Here is a 15,677-nt window from a genome sequence, read left to right as displayed (position 1 = left end):
AAGGTGGGGCGCTTGAATCTCGCTGTTGGAGGCCGTCTGAAACTGACCCAAGCCTTTCCCTTGAATTAAATGTAAATAAATAAATGAACCCCAGATGCACATGGAATCAATCACGTGTTTCCTTTGAGCCGTTTCAAAGACTGCTCCAAAGTTTACCTTGCACAGATGCGCAAAGATTAATGATGGGGGTGCACGCTTCCAGGCGCCTTACAACTGTAGGGACTGATTAGAGACAATTCGTAGCGTGTGTTCGTTTCCATATACGCCCCGTGTTGCAATGGTAGGACAGAGTCAAATACTGCCTCGACACGTAACAGCGTTATATTAAACCGCAGGACTTGAGGGCTGTTTTGTTTGAATGTTCAAGGCATTGGTAAGAGCGTAGGTCAAGGGCCATTGGTGCATCTCCTGTAACTGGAGTAAAAATGCTATTCAAAGTGCAGTGACTAAAATCGTCGTCCACATGTCTCCGTTGTTGATTGCTTTCAGTCTAAGAACGTTCTGTTTTCATGTCCGAACGGGGAGACTTTATCATTCCAACTTGAAGCCAGCCTTAAGTCCTCTGAGGCGCATTTGTCTGCTAGCATGCATTTTGTGAAAGTTTTTTTTGTTGTTGTTAAACGGAAAGCGACTTTGAAAAAGGTTTCCGCCGCTGCCCGGCACTCTATGTTAGACTGCATCAAAAAGGCAGTGGCGGCGGTGGTGGCCGAGTGGTTAGGGCGATGGACTAGAAAGCCATCGGGGTCTCCCTGCGAAGCTTCGAGTCCTGCCGCCTACGGTGTCGTCGTGTGTCTGCGCAACAAAGGAAAAGCACCTGTTTTGCTTTTCCCGCAACTTTTAAAACGCGAATGATCTGGATTTCTACATGATTGGCTCTTAAAATGTGATCTGATCTTCATCTGACGCATAATAATAAAGACAGTCTTGTTTAACAAACAACACACACAACATTTTACATTGTCAATTCAGTTCAAATCAATGTATTTCTATATAGCACCTTTCACAACAAGGTTGTCTCAAGGCACTTAACAATGCAAGTTGTTAAGAGCCTTGTGTCTAATATGCCACTTAGGTTACGTGCTGTCTCTTTGAGGCAAATGTTTAAATCCTCTGAGTTAAGTGCTGAAGTTATAGTAGTCCTATCAGTATTGTTGCCTCCGATCAACAGATCCTCAGTTTTCTCAGAGTTGAGTAACAAAAAGTTTTCACACATCCAAGTCTTTCCTTCATTAATGCATTTAACTAAAGTGATAATAGAAAAGTTGTCGTTTGGTGTGAACAAAATGTTTATTTGAGTGTCATCAGCATATGAATGAAAGTTCATATTATTTTTTCGTATTATCCTACCTAGCAGCAGCATGTAGAGAGAGAGAGCAATATTGGCCCCGGCACTGATCCGTCTGGTACCCCAAATTGAACTGGTGACGTTGATGAAGCAGTACAATTATTAGATATTTGAACATAATGAAAACGATGAGTAAAATGTGAAGTAAACCACTGAAGGACGGTTCCAGATAAGCCAACCTCAAACTCAAGCCTGTGTAACAAAACAGAGAGGTCAACCGTGTCAAAGGCAGCTCTAAGATCTAGAAGCACAAGCACTGTTGCATTCCCCACATCAGTAGCTAAGAGAATATCATTTACGACTCTCGTTAATGCAGTTTCAGAAAGCAGACTGAAATTTCTCAAGTATATTATTTGAATCCAGATACGATTGACATTGGGCAACAACTATTCTCTCAAAACTTTTAGATTGAAATGGGACCTTTGAGACAGGCCTGTAGTTGTTAAGAACTTGTGGATCCAAATTTGACTTCTTAAGGAGCGGTCTAACAACCGCTACCTTAAATTGATCAGGTACAACGCCTGACGCAAGCGATGCATTCATCATACTAATTATAGGTCCTGCCAGTCCTTCGAGGGAATCTTTGACTAGCTGAGTGGGGATGGGATCTAGCGAACAGGTGGTTGACTTTGTCTTACGTCTATGTCCATGAGTCCACCATAAGAAGAAATCTGAACAGGAGCGGTGATCATGCGAGGTCACCACGGAGGAAACCACTGCTCTCCCCCCCAAAAAAACCACCACTGCCCCTCTCAAGTTTGCTAAAGACCACATGGATGTTCCACAGCAACTCCTGGAACAATGTTCTGTGGACAGACATGACAAAAGTTGAACTTGTTGGTAAATGTGCACAGCGTTATGTTTGGAGATAACAAAACACTGCATACCAACTCCAAAACCTCATCCCACCTGGGAAACATGGCGGAGGCTGTACGGCTTGCAATCATCGAGGGACCGATGAATTCCAAGATGTATCAGGAAATTCTACAGCAGAATGTCAGGGTGTCTGCCTGTGATCTAAAACTCGAAAGAGGCTGGGTCATGCAGCATGACAAAAACAAAGGAGTACATCAACAACAGAGTGGCTGAAACAGAAGAAATTCCGTATTTTGGGATGGCCAAGTAAGAGTCCTGACCCCAGTCCCATTGAAGTGCTGTGGCGTGATCTGAAGCAGGCCGTTCAGCGCAAGACATCCCAAAAATATACATGAACTGAAACAGTTTTGCATAGAGGAATAGGCCAAAATACCTCCTAACTGCTGCTCAGGTCTGACCAGCCGCTACAGAAAGTGGGGATTGAGGTTTTTGTCATAAAGGAGGTTCCACTAGCTCCTTAATATAAGGGTTCACGTACTTTTTCCATCAATGACCTTGATTGTTTAAACCATTTGGTCAATAAAGAAACAGCAATGTCAAATGTTGGGCGTGTGTTGTTTGTTAAATCAGACTCTCTTTATTAATTATTATGACTTAGATAAAGATAAGATCACATGTTAGGAGCCATTCATGCAGAAATCCACATCATTCCGAAGGGCTGTTTACAAAAGTTTTTCTCCCAACTGTATGTGAGAGAAAAGAAGAGACGCTCACTGAGTAAGGTGGGGTTGTAGCTTTGCAAATCAAAAGGACATTTGTACGCTCAAAATGGGACAGGAGCACCCCAGATGGTACTCAAACCCACAATCCCTGGCTTAGGAGGCCAGTGTCTTAGCCATTAGGCCACTGCGCCACACTGGGTGAGGTCGATCATGCTGATGAAGAGCCAGTTTTTTTTCCTTTGCTTTTTCAAAGGGATCCCCAAAATTAGGGAAGTTAGGCAGCAGAAGGTTTACTGTGACCTGAGAAGGACCGGCATCCAATCACGGTGGTACACACACACACGCTCTCACTCATCTGAGCTACACGGCTACCAAGATGATCTCAGTTGCGCCGAGCTGGTACGGAACATATTGAACTCATCGACGGCGAATTGTCTCTCAGACAGGCTTTTCACCTCTGAGCTCCCTGACTGACAGTAATCAGCTAGGTAGTGAAACAGTCAGCTGCTTCTAAGCCTTAAACAGCTGCATCTCGGCGCTTCCACAGAGAGATGATTTGAAAGCCAAACATCGCCCATTGGGAACACCTTACTATCACTAGTTTAAGAGACTCTTAAGGTCTTGCAGAGGTGCCTGTCTAATAGCATGCGCTTTGCAAGCTATAGGTGTTTAGGCTGAGGCAGAATGCCTGTTAACAAAATGTTTTTCTAAAGGGGCCTCGCACTCTTTTCCAAGCAATGGTCACCATCCCCACCGAGTGTCACAATGTAGTCATGTCCTAGGACATCACCTGTTAGTCTCCATTTGTCTGCCACCAACACTTTAGGTTACGGGGTCACAACCGCACCCCAAAGACCAGAGGAGCTGTTGTCGTTCTGGCGGCGCAGATTGGGCTGAAGGTGGGGCGCTTGAATCTCGCTGTTGGAGGCCGTCTGAAACTGACCCAAGCCTTTCCCTTGAATTAAATGTAAATAAGAAATGAACCCCAGATGCATATGGAATCAATCACGTGTTTCCTTTGAGCCGTTTCAGAGACTGCTCCAGAGTTTACCTTGCACAGATGCGCAAAGATTAATGATGGGGGTGCACGCTTCCAGGCGTCTTACAACTGTAGGGACTGATTAGAGACAATTCGTAGCTTGTGCTCATTTCCCTCTATTCCCCGTGTTGCAGTGGTAGGATGACGTAAATTCCTGCTTCGACACGTAACGGCATTATAATCAAGTGCAGGAGCTGAGGGCTTTAGTTTTGTTTCGTTTTCTATGGCGTTCGTAAGCGCGCAAATCAAAGGCAATTCCTGCGTCTAACACGAATGTAAATGCTTTTGAAAGTGCAGTGTGGTGCAGCTTGTAAAATCCTTGTCCACATTTTTGGTTTGTTGATGTTTTTTCTGTCTGCCAAAGTTGCATTTTGACATCCGGACTGGGGGACTTTATCATTTGAACGTGAAGCCAGCCTTAAACCCTCTGAGGCGTGTCTGTCTGCCGGCACGAATCTTGTGAAAGGTATTTTTTTTAACGGAGAGCAACTTTAAAAAGGTTTCCGCAGCCAAATCGCAGTCCGTGTTTGATTATAGGAGGAATGCGGCGGCGGCGAGCTCGCATTTGTCGTGCTCGAGTGGTTAAGGCGATGGGCTCGAAATGCGTTGGGGCTTCCCCGCGCAGGTGCGAAACCTGCTGACTCCGGCGTCTGCCGCACGTCGCCTTGTGCCTGCGCGGCAGAGGCGAAGTGCCGCTTTTCCTTTCCTGGTACTATAACAACGCGAAATCGCTTGGACCCGCTGCCATGGAAATCAATTCTTCAGATAACTACACATTTTGCGTTCGCACCTCTGGTGCTCTACTTATGCCTTTGAAAACCTAATGAATAAAGCTGAAAGAACCGACACGATATGTAGGTGCTGGTAAAGCACGCAGTAAAGAACTGTTAACAGCAAGGGTTTCAGTGGGTTAACTGAGGAGAAGGCGTGATCGCTAATTGTTGACTTTTTATTTGGTGTTAGAAACACTCTTACTGTGCATGACGTGCAACAAATGTAGCCACAGAAATTGCATCACGCTTTCATGTATGCTATTGCAGACACCAACGTTGCCTAGATAGAAAACCGAAAAAGCCGTGGGTTTGCTTGCTGGTCTGAAGGATCTCTCTTCGAATCTCTATCATTTGTCAATGGAAGTAAAAGGCGCTGCAATCTCATACGTTCAGAATCAAACCCGCAGCTGTTGTTCGACTTTTTTTTTCTTGACTAATTACAACTGAGTGTCGCATGAGCAGTTACATAAACTTGTCTGGTATATTTGAACACAAATGCCGTTCTTCAATTAAAACTAACAGTACATTGTCAGGGACATTCAGTTCTATACAAACAAGAGACAGACAAGAGAATATTTCTACCGTTCATGTGGACTACGTGTTGACTTACTGATCGGAATAATTGAAAGGTTCGGGCTCATAGCCGATGCAGTGCGTGCTAATTAGAACAGCAACGCTAAGCTCTCAGCACCGTACTGAGCCCAGGTGTTTTTCTAAAGCTGTCAGGTGCAGTTCATTTACATGAAGGAAATATCTTACTGGGTACGATTACAATGCAGTAAGTAGCACAGACTACTTAGGGAGTAGCCCGATGTGTTTAAAAACAACCCGAGCCAGGCAGGAGTCGAACCTGCAATCTCCTGATCCGTAGTCAGACGCGTTATCCATTGCGCCACTGGCCCTGGTGTGACACTGCAGGACTGTAACCCAGTGAGATGAGCACTGCACCTAGTAAAATATTACCCCCGGTCCATTCTTTTCCAAAAGTGAGAAACACCTGTTTTCTACATTTTGTCTGTTTTAAAACCATATCTCTTTAAACCAAACCAAGAGTTTGTCTTTTGCACTGATATTCTGATTCATTTCGATTTCAAAGAAAAAAAAAACATTATCTTCCAAAGCATCATAAAATTGTCCATTCTTCCAGACTCTACTTCTCTCTTGTAGTAGTACAGCAGACCTTTCCAGGTGAGCAGATCACAGAGTCCGAAATATGCTTCCTCCATCAAGCAAAGTACCTGAACATGACTCTGTCTTCATAAAAGCGCCCCTGTAATAAAGAAATTAAATCCGAAATCAAGAGGGCAGTTGCCTACTGAAGTTCAAGAAGTCATCAATTTTAACCCAGCAACACATTAAAGGCTGCATCTATACAAGTACGATTCTAGAAATGCTCACCAGATTACGTTTTAAGAAGGAACTGTGCCTCAGGTTCCGCCGAGATCTTAACTCGGATGGCAGGATTCAGAGTCCGGAGTGTGGACTGATGGCGCACGGAGGGTCCATATACTGTGGATCCCTCAGTGATCTTCCGCGTGTTCAAACCGCCAGCGTGTGACTCCCCTGTCCCTGTGACCTCATTGCTCTGCTCTCGCCTCTGTGCAGCTGAGCCCGACTCATGGTAAAGTGGAAAAAAATATGCCCTCATCGTGGGATTTACTCTGGATCGAGGATAGATGTCACTTTTTTATCGTTGAACAGGATGTATGTGATGTGGCGACTAGGTTCAATATTGTATCCTTTTAAAAGATTAAGGACTGGGGTGAGCGTGATTTACCACCCTTTCAGCTAAGAACCCGACATGAGCACCGTTTAAGCTGCATAGACTCGGTCGTTTAACTCTTCTCCATTAGCAGGGTTAAGGTTAAAGAAAAAAAACATTGCTGACTTCTTTTTTTTTGCCAGCCGCTAGCGCTGATTAGCAATGTTTGTATTTCATGTTTTGCAAGTTCCATCCATTTTAAGAAAAACAAGTCGCGTTAAAGACAGGAAATGAATACTTGCATTTAATTAAGTCTAGCCGTAGGCGGTTGTCTGTAAGGACCAGTTCTGTTCGAGAAGACAGAACAAAGAAGGCACCACTGGGATTCGGACTCAGGATCTCCTGTTTAAGAGACAAGCGCTTTAACCAACTAAGCAACGGCGCCCCGGTAGTGTTGTCCTTTTGCAGCCACTTGGACACACCACTCAGACACATCTGCATTCGGTGTGTGCTCCGCCTGCTCGCTGAGCAAGTTGCCACCTTTACATACAATAGCAACATCGACACCAAGAGAAAGGATGACAAATGGCTTTTATCTGGAACTTTTCATGTCCAAGGAGCTCAATGTGCTTTCTGTGTACAACAGGGCCACTGAACTCCACAATGGCCACTGAACCACAGCAGTGGCTTGCTGGCTTGACATCTCCCAAGGAAAATGTTGAAATCGCATGTGGAACAGGAAAAGGACCCTTGAGTACGAGGGAAAAAAAAGAAAAAGATCATCTGGAGCGCGCCAACCCATGTCTGGACAGCCCAGTTTCATCGACGAGGTGGCCGAGTGGTTAAGGCGATGGACTGCTAATCCATTGTGCTCTGCACGCATGGGTTCGAATCCCATCTTCGTCGCTCTCTACGTTTGACGTTGGCTCTCCTTTTGTTTGCTCCAGTACTAGAGCCTTACATTTTCTAGCGGTGGCTGAACATGGTATAGTAGGCTAACGTTGGTATCGAGCAGTGGTAGTAACAGTATTTACGTGCCGCTGCTGCCAAGTGGCTCTGGGTTGAGACCGCGTTTTCACTTACTTGCAGCACAAACGGAGAAAGCGATTTTTGACAGTCTCTCGAGAGACTGCGCTAGGTGTTTAGGGATAGACTTTGTCAGTTCCCCCTGGGATGATGGCCTCTCAAATAGTTTGTGATTCCTCTAGACGTTTATACAGTAGAAGCCTGCTTCGTGGCTTAAATCCAAGCTAAGGAAACGAGTTAGAGGTCTGATGCAGAACTGCGAATTCAATGAAGGGGAACACTACAGTACATTGCACTGTATGTGTGAGGAAAGCTGCCCCCTACTGTTCCTTGTCGACCGAACAGAGGACTGTAAAGGATACCGCCAAGAAACTTTAGGATGCTGGTTGGAATCCAGCTCCAAAGAAGCCCCTTTGGGTGTTATGTAATCAAAAAGTAAGAACAGAGAATCTCCCTTTGATCAAAAGCGCAACAGAACTGTTTTCCGTGGAGCAGGTTTCAGACCCGTAGACCTGTTTTATTTGTAGGGCAGGGCGCATTCCCAAACGCGAATCTCCTGTTTTAGAAATGCTTTGGGCGGCGTGAAGTGAAAATAAGAAGTGGGCTCCAGATGCACATGGAAGCAATCAAGTGTTTCATCCGAGCTGTTTCAAAGACTGCTCAACAGCTTTCCTTTTACAGAGGCCCAACGATTAATGATGGGGGTGCACCCTTCAATGTGCCTTACGACTCTAGGGAGTGATTGAGACGATTCGTAGCGTGTGTTCATTTCCCTCTATTCCCCATGTTGCAGTGGTAAGATGACGTAAATTCCTGCTTCGACACGTAACGGCGTTATAATCAAGTACAGGAGCTGAGGGCTTTTGTTTTGTTTCGTTTTCTATGGCGTTCGTAAGCGCGCAAAACAAAGACAATTCCTGCGTCTAACACGAATGTAAATGCTTTTGAAAGTGCAGTGTGGTGCAGCTTGTAAAATCCTTGTCCACATTTGTGGTTTGTTGATGTTTTTTCTGTCTGCCAAAGTTGCATTTTGACATCCGGACGGGGAGACTTTATCATTTGAACGTGAAGCCAGCCTTAAACCCTCTGAGGCGTGTCTGTCTGCCGGCATGTATCTTGTGAAAGGTTTTTTTTTTAACAGAGAGCGACTTTAAAAAGGTTTCCGCAGCCACCTCGCACTCCGTGTTAGATTATAGGAGGAATGCGGCGGCGGCGAGCTCGCTGTAGTCGTGGCCGAGTAGTTAAGGCGATGGATTTGAAATCCATTGGGGACTCCCCGCTCAGGTTCGAATCCTGCCGACTACGGCGTCTGCCGCACGTCACCTTGTGCCTGTGCGGCAAAGGCGAAGTGCCGCTTCTCCTTTCCTGGTACTATAAAAATGCTACATCGCTTGGTCCTGCTTCCATGGAAAGCAGTTCTTCAGGTAATTCTACTCTCTTACCAAAGCTGTTAGGTTCCTTTCCGTGGTGAGATGGGTTGTCATGCAACGCTGCCACATAGTGCCGACAGACAAGTGTGTTGCGGGAGAAGAGAAAAGTGTTTGAAGATTTAAGAGTGTCTTAGGTGGAGCCAAAATCAAGTGTCACAAATGCAAGTGGGAAGATTTCCAATGTTTAATATGGTCAAAATAAGCGGAAGTTACCAGCTGGTCCGGCACAGTCTGCCATGCTTTTGTCATATACTGTAAAGTGGTGTGGAACTGGGTGTCGAACTGGAGCCTCACCATTTGCATATGTGAGGCTCCAGTTATACATCGAGTGTCACATTAAATGACAAAAATGAAGAGAGTTAAAGCACCTGGAGAGGTTTTCTTACAACTTTTGAGCTGACACAGTTTTGGAAAATGTTTCCTTCACGGTGCACTGAACAACATAGGCAGCCAAGAGTCTCCAAAACAAAACAGAATGGACAGATAGGAGAAAATTCCCACTCGTCCTGAAGTTCCCAAAATCCAGCACTGAGCGTAAACAAAGTGTCTAAGTAGCGTGGGAATGCTAACCCTAACCCTAGCTGGAGTTTGAGCAATCCGGCACTGAGCGTAAGAAGATGAGTCAAAGTAACGTCTAATCGGATTAGTTTCCTTAGAGCTGGTTCAGAGTTTGCTCAAGAGTTTACCTTTCACAGATGCGCAAAGAAGAATGTTGGGGGTGCACGCTTCAAGGCGCCTTACAGCTGTAGGGAGTGATTCGAGACGATTCGTGGCGTGTGCTCGTTCCCATATACCGTACGACCCGGGGTGCAGTGCTAGGATGACGTACAATACCGCTTGGGCACGTAACGGGGTTATATGCAAGTGCAGGACGTGAGGGTTTTCGTTTGTTCGTTTTGTTTTGCTCTGCTTTGCTTTGTTTTGCTTTCCATCGCGTTGGTAAGAGCGTAAATAAAAAGGCGATTCCTGTGTCTACCACTAATGTAAGAGCTATTTCAAGTGCGACGTGGTGCGGCTTTTCAAATGCTTGTGGGCATTTCTCTGTTGTTGATTCTTTTTTTGTGTGTAACAAAGTGGCATTTTCATGTCCGGACGGGGAGACTTTATCATTCCGACATGAAGCCACCCTTAAGTCCTCTGAGGCGTGTCTGTCTGCAAGGCATGTATTTTGGAAATGTTTTTTTGAAACGGAGAACGACTTTGAAATAGGCTTCCGCCGGCGCCTCGCGATCCAGGTAAGATTGTAGCAAGAACGCAGCGGCAGTGGGGCTTGCTGTAGTCGTGGCTGAGTGGTTAAGGCAATGGACTAGAAATCCATTGGGGTCTCCCCGCACAGGTTCCAATCCTGCCGACTACGTTGTCCGCTTTCAGTCGGTGTGTTTCGGCACAAGCAAAGAAGCGCGCCTCTTTGCTGTTCCTGGTGGTTTTAAAACGCCCAATCGCTTGTACCCGCTGCCTTAGAAATAAGTTCTTGAGCGTCCGCAAATGGCATTTTGCAGCTGGAAGCAGATGTCGACGCGTTTTGCACAGAGCACCAAAAAAGCGTCTTTTTTGAAGGCCCAGGCACTGAGCATTGGTGGTTCAGTGGTAGAATTCTCGCCTGCCACGCGGGAGGCTCGGGTTCGATTCCCGGCCAATGCAGTGGCTTTTGCAGCGAGCGGCTCCATCACTTGCATCCCCTTGCAACTCGCAACTGAAAACCCACTGAAGCTAAGCAGGTGTGAGCCAGGTCAGTACCTGGATGAGGATGAGCTACAGGGAAAAACAAAGCTTCCAGCTGGAAGCGGTGTTAATGGTGCCGGCGGGGGGGCGCTCACCCTGAGGTCTGTGCGGGTCCCAATGCCCCAGTATAGTGACGGAGATGCTGTGTTGTAAAAGGGCGCTGTCTTTTGGATGAGATGTAAAACCGAGGTCACAGCGCTCTGTGGTCATTCAAAATGACCACCAAAACCTTTGACAAAAGCTCTTGGTAATTGATGGTCTTCAATAATGCTTCTCCTTTAGGTACATTTTAAATCAGCTGAAAAATGCTGTGAAATGGGGGGGCACTTCAGGCCAGTGTAGGATTTGGGTTACAAGAACCATGAAACTGCACGAGAAAGCCCGTACACTGATTACACGGCTTTCTATTCAAAGGAGGACAAAAGAAATTCCCTGAGTTTGATTTTTTGCAGCACAGAGAGGAGCACTGTCGTGAGGCTGGTTAGCTCAGTTGGTTAGAGCGTGGTGCTAATAACGCCAAGGTCGCAGGTTTGAGCCCTGTACGGGCCAGGTCTAGGTCCAGGTCCCTGTTTGTGAAACAGGCAAATGACTGTCTCAGGGGCCCATTCCTCATTCTCAAGACACATGTATGCAGTATGTACACCGTGCATTGAGCAATAGGGACTGAATACACCACAGGTAAGGTTAGAAGTCATTCTGAGGTGCCACAGGTGAGGGATACAGCTAGGCATCCGAAATGTAGGGTTTGAGACCCTTCAGGAGTACTGCATCCTTTGAGACAGACCCGTGCATGTTAAACAAATGATCATTTCTTTCGGCATTAGGGACTAAATATACTAAACATATGATGCTAAAATGTTATTTTCACATATATTAATGTAATAAATGATTGCTTATGCTTTAGAAACAAATCTAATTAAAATAAAAGCTTAAGTTTTGTATTTATCTTGTACCATAGAACATGATTTTCTTTGTATTTCAAGCCCACAAAGTGTCCAAATGACGCACTACATGATATAAGGAAGATTATCACATGCATATCGGTATTATCTTTCTTATGAAAATGCATTCCTTTCATTACCTTTTACTTTTTAAAATGAACTCAAATTGAGTATAATGTAATAATTTAAGTAGAATAGATTCTAATAATATAATGATCCAGTGTTTTGCACTACTTCACTGCTTCACTGCTCTATGCCATCTGGAAATAAATCCTCAGACTGCTTACTGCCCTGGGCATGTACCAATAAATTAAAGGAGCACATCTGTTTATCACTGCGTTGAAGCAGGAGACACACAGTCTCTGCAAACACATCCTAGATACAGTGTTCCAGCACCTTTGACCTCATCCAGAACATATCATTTCTTGAAAGGGATTGCTGTCCGAATGCACATCTGAATCCCAAGCAGAATCTCTAGTAAAATACGATCATTTGTGAAACAGGCAAATGACTGTCTCAGGGGCCCATTCCTCATTGTCAGACACATGTATGGAATGCTTTCACCGTGCATTGAGCAATAGGGATTAAAAACACCGCAGGTAAGGTTAGATGTCATGTTCTATGATCATTTCTTTCAGCATTAGGGACTAAATATACTAAACGTATGATGCTAAAATGTTATTTTTACATATATTAATGTAATAAATGATTGCTTATGCTTTATAAACAAATCTAATTAAAATAAAAGCTTAAGTTTTGTATTTATCTTGTACCATAGAACATGATTTGCTTTGTATTTCAAGCCCACAAAGTGTCCAAATGTTCTATGATCATTTCTTTCAGCATTAGGGACTAAATATACCAAACGTATGATGCTAAAATCCTGAAAAAAGGATGTGCTCCATCTCGTCAGTAGATTGGATTCCAAAACTGATTTGGGTCAATATACATTACCTTTGAAATTAAAGTACAGTCTACTGTAGGGAACCATCAACTTAGAAAGCATTGGCCTTCCCTGGGGGTCAGGTAGGTGCAAAAGATAAACCTTTATCCTATCTTTATCTTAAGATAAGTGGCCAAGCAGTATTTTTCCAAGTTTCACCAAGCACATCATGTTGCCATAGTAGACAAAGTTCTATAAAATGTTAAATAACTTTTAAAAAAAGCATCTTGGTCTTACAGTACTGTACAAGGTGAATTAAACTGTCCCTGGTAATAAAAAGTAATTAGAAGCATCTCAGAAACTTTATCTCTAGAAACATTAGCTGTTTTATATCATGTAATTTAGTGTGATGTTGTCAGAATTCAAGGACATTATCACACACAGAAATTGGTTCAGTTAAATCTAAAAAACACAGCTAAACATGGGTTTAAATGTAACAGAAGTCTTACCTCTTGTCAAAAGATTTAATTCAAGAAGCGATGTAATAAATGATTGCTTATGCTTTATAAAGAAATCTAATTAAAATAAAAGCTTAAGTTTTGTATTTATCTTGTACCATAGAACATGATTTTCTTTGTATTTGAAGCCCACAAAGTGTCCAAATGATGCACTACATGATATAAGGAAGATTATCACATGCATATCGGTATTATCTTTCTTATGAAAATGCATTCCTTTCAAGAGTTGGGTTTTTCAGAGAATCAGAAAATGAGTTTGTCAGACATTACCGCTTTTGAAAAACATTTAAAGGTGGTCATTAAAATTTTGTACCACGACCAGGGTGATTGAAAATATTTTACAACGGGGCCCACACCACCTAATTCTAAAATACTTTTTGTTCTACTGCATGAAGAGCATTTTTATGGGGTTTTAAATATTAAAGCTTTTGTGGGGGCGGCATATTTTTGCACTAACTACCATGCGGCGTATAGCCACAAGAACGCACACGCCTGTGTTAAAGCTTGTAAAACCTGTTTAGATCCCCAGTGTTGCGAAATTGATGCAGAAATTCAGAATTGCCCGGCCTGTAAGGTCTTTTGTCGTAGCTCTCAATGTTTGGCGAGACACTTTCGGAATGCAGCGACGGGTGTTAGTAAGTGTGAGCGCAGGGTCTTTTGTGAGAAATGTGAGGTTTATAACCTCTCTAGTCACAAATGTAAAGAGAAACTGTGCTCGCATTGTAACAACGTGATCGACACCCCTGACACACATTTGTGCTACATACTGCCTTTGGACAACCCCAAAATTTCAAACAAGTACATTTTTTTTTACTTTGAATGCATGCAAGAAACGGGGACACACATACCAAATTACATCCATGCCCTTCATATTAACAATAAACGAAGCTGGGAATTTTATGGTGAAACTTGTCTAAAGGATTTTGTGTGTAAATTTATCGATAGACGTTTCAAAAACCATACATTCATATCGCACAATGGCAAGGGATATGACAATTACCTAGTAATCAGACAGTTGTAAGATGAAAAGATGGACGTTGAACTAATTAATCAGGGTGGTAAGATAATGTGTATGACCGTAAAAGCTCTGAACATCAGATTTATCGATTCTTTAAACTTTCTACCTATGAAATTAAGCAAACTGTCGGCCGCCATGGGGTTCCCCGGGGGTAAGGGTCATTTTCCACACTTGATGAACACTTCAGAAAACCAAAATTATGTCAGCCCGATGCCGCCGCCAGAACTTTACGGCGTTAACTACATGCTGCCGAGGGAGAAAGCCGAGTTTTTGGTTTGGTATGAAGAATGCAAGGGAAGTGTGTTTAACTTACAGAGAGAGTTGAAACGTTACTGCCAGTTGGATGTGGCAATTCTAAGAGAAGGCTGTGTCAGGTTTTGGGACGAGGTCATGAATATGACCAGACAGACACGCGTGACTGAGTCAGGGGCCGCCTGCGTTGTGTGCATCGACCCCTTTCAGTTTGTGACCATCGCTAGTGTCTGCATGGCCATGTTCAGACTTATGTTTTTACAGGAAGAGACGATAGCGTTGCTACCCCATGACAATTACCACCACCAGCAAAAACGATTTTCTACACCCAGCATTCAGTGGCTTATGTACATCGAACACACAGAGCCCGTTAAAATCCAACACGCGTTAACCACGGCCGGTGAGTTCAAGGTTGGTCAAAGCTGAAAGCTCAAAGCTGAAATAAATGTATAAAATTTGGCTTGCATCATAGCAGTTGAGCAATAAAGTCTGTCCTAATTAAAGAGTACCCAAAGTTTGAAAGTACAACATAGAATAAGAATAAGAGAAACGGCAAAACGATTTTGTGTCATCTTCCCCATTCACACTATTTTATGTGCCATTTTTTTGCTTATTCACATACTATTTTAATCAAAATAATATTAAGAAAGATCTGTGTGTATTCAGATAGTATTATTATTGTTCATACTTACTCGTCAAAAGAGGATATCTGAGATATTTGCGGATATACTTCTACGTTTGAAAAACGTGTCCAAAATGGTGACCAACGAATACTAGCAATGCATTGTGGTATATAACCGGAAAATATGCTGGGTTCGTATAATCAACGTCGAATTGCAACCGTAAAATCGACGACATGAATAAACGCATATATAACGTCGAAAACACATCTAACACAGTGCCTGAGGCTTTTTACTGTATGTATCGTGTGTGCCGCAACTAGGAGTATACGGCACTCTGCACAGTGTACGAAGTAAATTATTTTCGCAGTAATTAATTTATTATATTTACTATATTTATTATACACGTGTAAATAAATTGCTGCGAAAATAATTTACTTCGTACACTGTGCAGAGTGCCGTATACTCCTAGTTGCGGCACACACGATACATACAGTAAAAAGCCTCAGGCACTGTGTTAGATGTGTTTTCGACGTTATATATGCGTTTGTTAATGTCGTCAATTTTACGGTTGCAATTCGACGTTGAGGCGACGTATATATACGTATAGCCGTACGTTCGCCGTAAATATACGTATATTCGACGAATCAATGCCCACTGGGAACAAGCTCGCTTCTTTCTACCATGATGTCACCATGACCAAATCTGTCTTTAAACACCTTGCTCAGTCTCTAACGAGACTGTCAAAAATTGCTTTCGCCGATTGTATTGCAAACCGGCGGAAGCGGGGTATTGGGAAAAGTTTTCAACTAGCAATAATCACGCCTCGGCTAACCCTCACAGGCTACGATACTGCCACTGCGCAAAGCT

General features: G+C 43.6%; 5 non-coding genes across 5 annotated transcripts; 3 read left to right on the top strand and 2 right to left on the bottom strand.

Annotated features, from left to right (window-relative positions):
* Window positions 1-5,524: 5,524 nt before the first annotated feature.
* On the bottom strand, window positions 5,525-5,597 carry trnar-acg (transfer RNA arginine (anticodon ACG)). The gene has a single exon. It is a non-coding gene; the product is annotated as a tRNA-Arg (tRNA).
* A 1,624-nt stretch (window positions 5,598-7,221) lies between these two features.
* trnas-gcu (transfer RNA serine (anticodon GCU)) lies at window positions 7,222-7,303 on the top strand. The gene has a single exon. It is a non-coding gene; the product is annotated as a tRNA-Ser (tRNA).
* Window positions 7,304-8,646: 1,343 nt separating this feature from the next.
* trnas-uga (transfer RNA serine (anticodon UGA)) lies at window positions 8,647-8,728 on the top strand. The gene has a single exon. It is a non-coding gene; the product is annotated as a tRNA-Ser (tRNA).
* A 1,695-nt stretch (window positions 8,729-10,423) lies between these two features.
* On the top strand, window positions 10,424-10,494 carry trnag-gcc (transfer RNA glycine (anticodon GCC)). The gene has a single exon. It is a non-coding gene; the product is annotated as a tRNA-Gly (tRNA).
* A 5,041-nt stretch (window positions 10,495-15,535) lies between these two features.
* On the bottom strand, window positions 15,536-15,677 carry LOC138228211 (U4 spliceosomal RNA). The gene has a single exon (XR_011185297.1). It is a non-coding gene; the product is annotated as a U4 spliceosomal RNA (small nuclear RNA).

This window comes from Lepisosteus oculatus, unplaced genomic scaffold, assembly GCF_040954835.1.
Source record: "Lepisosteus oculatus isolate fLepOcu1 unplaced genomic scaffold, fLepOcu1.hap2 HAP2_SCAFFOLD_40, whole genome shotgun sequence".
NCBI lineage: Eukaryota > Metazoa > Chordata > Actinopteri > Semionotiformes > Lepisosteidae > Lepisosteus > Lepisosteus oculatus.
This window is presented reverse-complemented; position numbering and strand designations above follow the sequence as displayed.